This window comes from Apium graveolens, chromosome 11 (genome assembly GCF_009905375.1).
Source record: "Apium graveolens cultivar Ventura chromosome 11, ASM990537v1, whole genome shotgun sequence".
Lineage (NCBI taxonomy): Eukaryota > Viridiplantae > Streptophyta > Magnoliopsida > Apiales > Apiaceae > Apium > Apium graveolens.
This window is the reverse complement of record NC_133657.1, coordinates 183349974-183360464: the sequence shown is the minus strand read 5'-3', so window position 1 is coordinate 183360464 and position 10491 is coordinate 183349974.

Below are 10491 nucleotides of genomic sequence, written 5' to 3'. Positions count from 1 at the left end.
GAGAGAAAATGAGTAAAAATATGCAATCCATTTCTTCAGGATTGGCAAAAGGGAGTGAGAGGAGTCCCACCTTAGTAGGTGAAGGTGAGGGTGTGAGGGTGGGGAGCCAGGGTGAGACCCTGATGCAACAAAAGAGAGAACATGAGAGAAAAGCAGGTACAGAGGATATAAGGGTGGATCCGGCCATTGCTCATGAGTCAATGATTGTGGATGATGCAGAAAAGGAAAGACAATTTCAGCAACATTACAAAGCTGTAATTGATAACATTTCCTTGGATGCTGACACTTTTACTCATCCTGTGTCAGCCTATCAACTGTTGGCTGCTCAGGGCAATTAGGAGGTAGAGAAGACTTTAAATCTAGTACATACTTCAGAATCTCTACAAAGGGATAAAGTTGCTGTCAATTTAATGCCTTCTACAGCTGGTGAGCCATCTGAAGAATTTGGAGTAAATTCTAATGATGATGACTCTATTTCATTTGATGGAAGCATGAACTTAGGGGGAGATGAAGGCCTAAGTTCCATTCCAGATCTACCTGAATGGGCATTGACAAAGGAGTCTACACCAGGACAATTCAATGTATCCTTAGTCAAACAAATCATGTCTATACAAAAGGCCATTCAGAATACCTCAAATGCTGGTACCAAGGCTATTCTTCAAGCCCACCTAGATTCTCTACATCTCATGAAGCTACAGCAATTAAGACAGAATCTGAGTGTGGATGAACTCAAAAAGGATATAGCTGACTTGAAGACCTATAATTCTGAGAAGCTGGATTCAATAATGCCCTATGGTACCATGCAGGATCTACTCCTGAGACTGAGAAGAGAATCAGATGCTGAAAAGAAGCTGGCCAAATTGGAAGATAGAGTTCAAGTAATTGAAAACTCTATGGCCACTATTCTTTAAAATCAACAGTCTCAGACCAGTCTTCTAATGCAACTGGCTAAAGCACAAGGCTTGACTCCTCAACTTGATGATAACAAAAAGGGGGAGAAAGGACCAAGTGGGGGGGAGAAACTTCAGATACAAATCAGTAAAGTAATTGTACCTTCAATTACTTTCTCAAAGCCACCAGTTGCAGATGGTATAGATCTGATTCAAGCAGCAGCAGCTAACTTGAAAGTTGCTGAGAAAGAACAGTTGAGTTTGGTCAACTGGAAGAAGATTGATGAGGAGATACAGAAAAAGTTTGAACTTGTCAAGGAGCCAGTTAAGTCATCCATCCATCACCCTCAAGTCAAGAAAATTAGTGTGAATGAGATGAGCATGAACTATCTGGAAAGAGGACAGTCTTCCTGCATCAAATCTCCAAAGGCTGAACTTAAACCAAGGGTAAACTACTCAATATCATCATTGAAGAACCCTTTGGACACTGTGTATGAGACACCGAAGCCTGATGAGAAGAAGCTTCTGTCAAGGTCAATTGTCTTCTATAAAGATCCAGCTGATTCAGTTTCTAAAAGGAGGATTGCTAAGATTTTCAGAAATAGGAAAGAAATTTGTGTGGTGGCTGGACACCCTCAATTTGCTCAAGCAAAGAGAGAAGAAAAAGCTAGATTGAAGCAGGAGAAGAAGCAGGCTGCTCTAGATGCTAAAAGGGCTAAACAAAAGAGAGAGCAGATTGCTATCTTGGCCAAGCTACATGCTATAAATTCATCACAACAAATTCCCTCTCAACCATCTGAAGCAACTGAATCAAGGAAGCAAGTTGAAGAACAGGAGAAATCTCCAAGAAAGAAGCAATTGGCTAAAAGAACTAAAAGGAAACTGGAAATTGTTGACAAGGAATTGGAAGACCAATTTCCTAAGGAATCCACACCAGCCACAACTCAAGCATCAAAACCCTTTGTGGCATTTGAAGATATAAGGGTGGTGGATCCCTACAGGAATATGCATGGTGAACCTATTGTGCCCAAGGATGAGCCAATAGAATGGGAGAACATACCAATTACAGACTTTAATCTACCAATCCTTAGCAAGCCAAAAAGAACAAAGTCAAGAGCAGTCAAGAAAGTGAAGCTGTCACCTCTAAAATCCAAGTCTGTAGTAAAGCTCAGCCTAAAGTCAATAAGGGAGACTACTTGTACTTGTGTGACATCAAAGAATTTTCTGATCTAAACCTCTATCTGGATGAACTAGATGAAGTAAGAAGTATTGATGCATACAGGAACCTACCTGAAAGGTTAGTGTTCAAGTACAAAGGAGGAAAGGAGATTCAGTGGCCACTTCACAGGATTCTTCAAGAGAGCCAGGCTGTACTGATTAAAGTTTATTCATCCTTTAAGAAGAATTTTGGGTTCAATATCACTGCAAGAAGACTAGTATTGAAGAAGATTGAAGAACTAAGGAGTGTTAGAGCTAAAGATGCACTCCCAAAGACTCTTATCATCCCATACACAGGGAGAAGAGTGCATCTAAGGCCCTACTGGATGATGGAGTTCATAGATGACAAAGGGGTGAGAAGATTCTTCAGATTAGAAGACTAATTGAGCATCTCCAGCAATGAGACTCTCTTGGAAATGCAAGAAAAGCTAAATCTCTCAGAATCTGATGAACTGGAATTCCACAGGCAGCTCCAAAATTAGATTGATGAAAACAACAGAAAGCATGGAAGAAGATCCAGACCTTCAAGAAACTAGAAAAATCTGCTCAGGTTAGAGGAGCATCTTGAAAATGACTGTGAGCTAAACTTTGTACATTTTGATTAATTGAAGCACTTTTTAGTATTATCTACTTTTCTTTAAAGCTGTATGTTTAGGGTGTTTTGTTATCATCAAGTATCTCTTAATTTATGGCTACAATTCCAGTAGACATAAATTGGGGGAAATTGTTGTGCATATGTTATGTACTTGATGATTATATAAACAAAACACCTAAGTAGATTTTACTTAGTGAAATAATGTAGCACTCGACGGATAAGGATTATAGTCCCGACGGATAAATCATTATAGTCCCGACGGATGATAACTTATTATCCGTCGAGTGAGTAGCTTATGTAATAATGAGTCTGTAGCACATTTCTGCATACACCTTTGTATAGATTCTGTAGTAGCATATAAGTCATGTTGACTTTAACTAGATATGCAGAATAGGTTGATTAATTTTACATATATGATGTCTTGTAATTCTGCATAAATGAATTGAAGTCAACTGTCAAAATAGCTACTGACGGATGATTAACAAAGCCATCGATGGATGATCAAATAGCTATCAATGGATGTTCAATATAGCAGTCGACGGTTGATCAATGAAGCCATCAACGGATGATCATAAAGTCGACGGATGATCATGTACTCAACGGATAAAGAATTCAAATATCAGTTGACAGTGACAACTGGTCACATGCATCGAAGTGTATGCAAATGGAATGAGGAAGCCTATTAACTGGGTAATAGAGAACAAAGTAACAAAGCATTAGACCCGATAGTTTTTATAATGATCCTGTCTTTTGACTTTGTAATCTTGGTAATATATAAACCAAGAAGTAGCAAATAGAAACTAAGACCTGAGATGCAAAAAGTGATAAACATTTGTAAGCAGAATTATTAGCATTTCTCTGTATTCTCAGTAGTTCATATTTGTAAGCAGCTGTGAGCATTCTTGCACATGGAGTTCTTTCGATATAATATATATCTCTGGTGGAATTGTTTAAATCCATCAGAAAGTTTTTAAAGACTCTTGTTTTTAATTACTTGTGTTTTGATTCACTTAAGTTTCTATTCCGCATTGTGCTAATCAATACACTTATATTTATATTCGAGTTCGAACATTTTTATTTTAAGAAAAAGGTTCAAGAATTCCATTCAACCCCCCTTCTGTAATTCTTGCTATATTGTTAAGGGACTAATAATGTCTATACAACAGCTTCTTATCTCAAGAAAAGCTTAAAAAGGTTGATGAAGCTCTGTTGGATCCTGATTGGGTTTTAGCTATGCAGGAGGAGCAAAACCAATTTGAAAGGAATAAAGTTTGAAAGCTAGTACCCAAACCTAAAGTCAAAAATCCTATTGACACCAAATGGGTATTCAGAAACAAGATGGATGAAAATGGCATAGTAGTCAGGAAAAAAGCTAGATTTGTTGTTAAGGGCTATTGTCAACAAGAAGGAATAGATTTTGATGAGACATTTGCTCCTGTTGCAAGAATCGAAGCCATCAGAATTTTTCTAGCCTATGCAGCTCATGCCAATTTCAAGGTCTATCAAATGGATGTCAAAAGTGCATTTCTGAATGGAGATTTGGAGGAGGAAGTCTATGTCAGTCAGCCTCTCGGTTTTGAAGAGCCCAACTTTCCAGATTATGTCTACTATCTTTGAAAGCACTGTATGGTTTGAAGCAAGCACCTAGAGCCTGCTATGATACTTTGTCAAAGTTCCTTTTAGAAAATCACCTCACAAGAGGTACTGTTGATAAAACTCTTTTCTTTAGAAATGTTAATGGCTCTAGTATACTTGTTCATATTTATGTAGATGATATTTTATTTGGATCTACAGATGAGAAACTTTGTAAAAAGTTTGCCAAATTGATGCAAAGTAAGTATGAAATGAGCATGATGGGAGAATAAATTTACTTTCTTGGTTTACAAGTTAATCAAGTTAGTGATGGAATATTCATTAGTCAAACCAAATATATTTATGATCTTTTTTAAGAAGTTTGACTTAATGGACCGCACATCCGCGAAAACTCTTATGGCCACTGCCACTAAACTTGAATTGAATACTACTGACAAGTCTGTGGACATTTCAAGCTATAGAGGCATGGTTGGCTCACTTTTATACTTAACAACTAGTAGGCCTAATATAATATTTTCTACTTATCTTTGTGCTAGGTTTCAGACTGATCCTAGAGAATCTCATTTAGTAGTTATTAAGAGAATTTTCAGACATCTCAAAGGAACACCAAAACTTGATATTTGGTAACCTAGAGATTCTGGTTTTGATCTAATTGGTTATTCGGATGCAAATTATGCAGGTTGTAAAATTGATAGAAAAAGTACTACAAGAACCTGTCAATTTATAGGAAACAAGCTAGTGTCCTGGTTTAGTAAGAAACAAAATTCAGTCTCTACATCTACAGCTGAGGCTGAATATATTGTTATTGGTAGTTGTGCACAGATTTTATGGATGAGAAATCAATTATTAGATTATGGTCTACATGTGGACAAGATTCCAATTTTTTGTGACAACACAAGTGCCATTGCCATTACCGAAAATTTTGTGCAGCATTCAAGGGCCAAGCACATTGACATCAAGTACCACTTCATTCGAGAACATGTCATGAATGGTACTGTGGTCATTTTGTTCCAAGTGAGAAGCAACTTGTAAACATCTTTACCAAGCCACTTGATGAGTCCACCTTCACTATGTTGGTAAGTGAGTTAGGTATGCTTAATTATTCCTAAATTCTTTTGATGTCTAAGCAACTTGTATTGTAGCCAGAATCAAATTTGATTTTTCTTGTTAAGATGAAATTTTGGCCAAGTCAAAATTTACATCTCGATGTATGTTCATTATCCGTTGAAAATGAATATCCGTTGAATTCCATTATCTGTTGAAAATTAAATATTTTTCTGGGTACTTTTTATCTGACAGATATCTGTTTAAACTTCATCCGTCAAATTGCTTTAATCATAGCCGTTAATTCTATTTCTTATCCGTCGAATTTACTTACAGTCTATAAGTATATCTCGATGGATAACCTCTAGAATTTCTACAGTTTATTTCATTTTTAAACGGCTATTTTAGGCAAATTTCATTAGGTACTTTATTGTACTTTATAATTTTTACTTTTTTATTTCTGAGAAAGTATAAAAGCCCCATTTCATTTTTTATTTTACTTTTATCTTTTTCAAAGGAATTTTAACTCTCTTCGTTTCCAAAGCTAAAACCCATTTCTCTGTAACTACTACTAATCACAGCAATGGCACCTGTAGTCAAAATCATGTCTCAATCAGGATTTGTATATAAAAAGAACAATTTTGTAGCACTAGTAAATAAGGAGATTGCTGCTTCCGAGGACTATCACAAGATGATGGACTTCATTCGGAGTTGCAAACTGAGTTATGCAATGCTTGAATCTCCTGTTATCCACTGTGAAGCTATGGAGGAGATTTAGACTATTATTTTCTCTCTCAAAGGTAATGACTATTGTATTAACTGTGATGGAATTCAATCTTGCTTTAAATTTCCTGAAAATAACACACTTATCCCATACACAGACACAGAGGTGAGCAACATGCTTGTTTCCATGGGTTATTCTCTTAATCCTGCCGAGTTAGGTGAGGTTAAGAGAATGGGCCTTTGACAAGAATGGAGCTTTCTTTGTGACTCTTTTGTTAAAGCTTTTTCAGGAAAGATTAGCAATTTTGATGTTGTTAGTTACTCTATTGTTAACATGCTTTACATGTTTTTGAGTGATAAGTACTTCAATTTTAGCAATTCTGTCATGTATGAATTTGGGTATAAATTAGGAGACATTAAGAAAAGGTCTAAGAACATATATTATGCTAGATTTATTATGATGATAGTAAACCATGTGTCTAAAGACCTCTTAATTGAGAATCCAATAAATAAGCTAGATTGTTGGGTCCAAGAAAAGAGGGTTCTTGCTGATCTTAACATGAACAATCTCCACAATGATGTACCTCTCAACTACTTGCCAATCATGGAGACACATCGGGTAAGTGAGGTAAATGTTTATGTCTCTGCTATTTCCCAATCTATAGTTTCTTTGCAAGCTACTATGGTTATGGCATCTGTGATAGTGACCCAACAGATGCCTACCCAAGCCACAAAATCCAAAATTTCTAAATCCAAGTCAAAGAAACCTCACTCTAGTTCCTCTCAAAAGAAACTGGTTTCAAAAACTACCAAAACACAATAGGGGAGTTTGAAGGGTGGTGAGACAGATGAGGGATAGGGTGAACATCAAAGAAACCCTAAGGATAAGGATAATGAGGTTTTTTGTGACCCAAACTAGCCACACTGCAGTTTTCCAACAAACTGTAGTGCTTAATAAAGAATCAAGCTCATTTCTAGTTGTGTCCTCCCAAAAGGATGTGACTATTAAAATAAGCTCTCAACCAAGAGCACATGCCAAAGGGGAAGTGACACATACCAACCTCAAACCTATATAAGAAAGAAGAAATATAAACCTATGGAGGAGTCACAGGGTACACATATAGTGCCAACTGCATTCAAAGACTCAGTTACTACACCATCACAAAGTCAGATAGATGTGCCTCCAATAAATATGGAGTCACAGCCAAAATCTCTCATAATTGAAACACCTCAAACACAATATTCTCCCATAAACTCACAGGATGTGGACATGATAAACACATCAATTCCTGATTATCCATCTTTAACTCTCGTAGAGGAGCCAAAATCTCAAGCAAGTGAGCATCATCTTTTGGATGATTTGTTGGCTCACTTGCCATTTCTTTCAGATATTACTGAGAAATCTATGCTTAATCTCAAGTCAATCATCACAGATTTTACAGTAGTTTCAACTCCTAACTCTATCGTATATACTCTCTCGACGGATATTTATCATCCGTCGACTAGTGATTGTCTCTCGACGGATAAGCTTCACAACAATTATCCATCGACATTCACAACTACTATTTCGAAAGATTTCTCTCATCCGTTGAATGTCACTGCACCACTTGAAATTTCCATAATTATTACAAGTGAAGATGACTTAGTGGTTGTTCAATCACTATTAGGATTGAGGGAAGGGAGTGAACTGAGTGAGAGGTTGAGTTGCTCTCAGGCAAAAGGAGAGGAAATGAGTGATCAAATGCATGTTATTTCTTCCAGCATGGAAAAAAAGAGAGGAGTCCCACCTTAGATGGTGAAGATGAGGGTGTGAGGGTGGGGATCCAAGGGGAGCCCTTGACACAAGAAAAGAGAGATATTGAGAGAAAAGCAGGTACAATAGAATAATGGGAAGAGTCCATTGTTAGTGAGTTAATGGATGTCAATGATGCAGAAAAGAAGCAGCTATTTCAGCAAGAATATCAAGCTGTTTTAGATTCTGTCTCCTTTGATGTTGAGGCATTTACTCATCCTGTTCCAGCATATCAAATTATATCTGGACAGGGCAATGAGGCTGCTGAAAGAACTCTGAACTTGGTGCATACTATAACTTATATGATAAGAGCCAAGGATGCAATCAATTCACTGCCCTCTACAACTGGTTATGATCTTGTTTATCCATCTAGTGCTTCTGGTGAATCTAATGGAGATGACTCTCTTGGAGAGGATGCTGAGGATATAGGCAGGAACATAGGGGGAGAAGTAGAAACTTCAGAATGGATGTTTACAAAGGACTACAATTATCATCACTTCAAACGCACCCTATTCAAACTCATTCACCAAACTCAAACTGCAATTCAAGCCACAAATAGTGCCAGCACCAAGAGTCTTCTCCAAGCACATCTAGAGTCCCTACAGTTGCACAAAATTCAAGCTCTTCAACACCATCAAAATGTAGATGTACTGAAATATGATATTGATCAAGTCAAGCAGGACATCTATAAGAGACTGGATGCTAAACTTCGTGATACTACAATGACTAGTCTTAGTCAAAATCTCAGGAAAGAATGTGACTTGAATAACAAAGTTGAGGATCTGGGTTCAAGACTGTCAAAAGTGGAGAATTCAGTTGCTCAAATTCTCTCACATCAACAAACTCAAACTCAGTTGCTACATCAATTGGTGGATGCTCAAACTTCTAACCCTGCTCAACTTGATGATAACAAAAAGGGGGAGAAAGATGCAATTGTTCAAGTTAGTAAGAGGGAGAAGGATGTGCACATACAAGTCAGCAAAGTAATTGTTCCAGACATTACTTTCTCAAAGCCACCAGTTCTAGACAATATTGAATTGATCAACATTGCAGCAGCTGAGCTCAGGCTGAATGAACAAATGAAGAAGATTAATGAAAGGATTGAAAAGGTATTTGGTCCAATTGGAAAGCAAGACAAATCTTTGAAGCACTTCACACAATTGAGACAAATTCCCATTAGTGAAATGAAGGTGGGGAGAATGAAAAAGGGTCAAACCTCAACTAAAAGACATCAAAAGGCCAATGTGATCTTGAAGCCCAAGAATCATTCCTCAAAATGCTCTAGCAAGAATCCTTTGGACATAGTCTATGCAACTCCCCAACCTGATGAGAAGAAACTATTTGGTCACTTCATTGTAAATATCAAAGATCCAAAAGACTCGGTCCTAAAGAAAAGAATAGCAAAAGTCTATAGACAAGGAAAAGAAATTTGTGTGATGGCTGGACATACACAATTTGTAGAAGCCAAGAAAGAAGAGAAACTGAGACTTAAGTATCAGAAAAGGCAGGATGCCTTAGAAGCTAAGAAACAAGCTTAAAAGGTTGCTACCAAATCAGAAATTCAGAAGCCTGCCACAGTGACTGAAATTGAGAAGAATAAAGAACCAAAATAGAAAATTATAATAAGATTAAAGTTTAGAGCCAAAAGGAAGCTGGATTTTGAAGAAGGGGAGGAAGAATCAAAGTCAACTCAGTCTACTACTGCAAATTAACCAACCTTGCCCAAAATGGGGCAAGCTGAAATCAAGGTCAATCCAAATGTGAATTTTCATGGTGAGCCAATAATTCCAAAGGATGAACCAATAGACTGGGAAAGCCTACATATCCCTGATCTAAACCTCCCAATTCCAACTACCTCCAAAAGAATAAAGATGGCAGCAAGAAAGCAAGCCAAGCCAGTCTTACCTCAATCCAAGACCTTATCCAAACCCAAGCCTACAGTCAATAAAGGAGATCAACTCTTTAGCTGTGATATTAAAGAGTTTTCAGACATCAATCTCTACCTGGATGAGTTGGATGAAGTAAGAGTTATTGATGCTCACAAAAGACTACCAAAAAGATTGGTGTTCAAGTACAAGGGTGGCAAGGAATTCACTTGGCCTCTTCATAGGATTCTCAATGAAGGTTATACTGTCTTAGCGAAGGTATTGTCTGCAATGAAGAAAGATTCTGGATTCACCAAGGTGGTCAAAACAGAGATACTCAACAAAATCCAACAAATAAGACAAAGTTGGAGAGACCCAAGTGCACCGCCAAAAATCTTAACTATCCCCTACACTGGAAGCAGAGTGCACTTGAAGCCTTACTGGTTGATGGAGTTCAAGGATGAAAAGAACACAAGAAGATTTTTCAGACTAGAAGATCAACTAAAAATATCAAGCAATGAAACTCTAAGGGAAATGCAAGATTTGCTGGATCTATCTAATGAAGATGAAGTTGAGTTCTATAGACAACTCCAACTCCAGATTGAAGAGAATAATGACAAGTTGGGAAAGAAGACTAGATATTAAAGGAGAAAATATTAACTTACTGAGACTAGAGGAGCACCTTGAATAAAGTATGTAAGAATTGTGTGAACTTCCTTTTTATTAACTTCAATAAATTTGCAGCACTTATAATTTTATCTGCTATTAAAT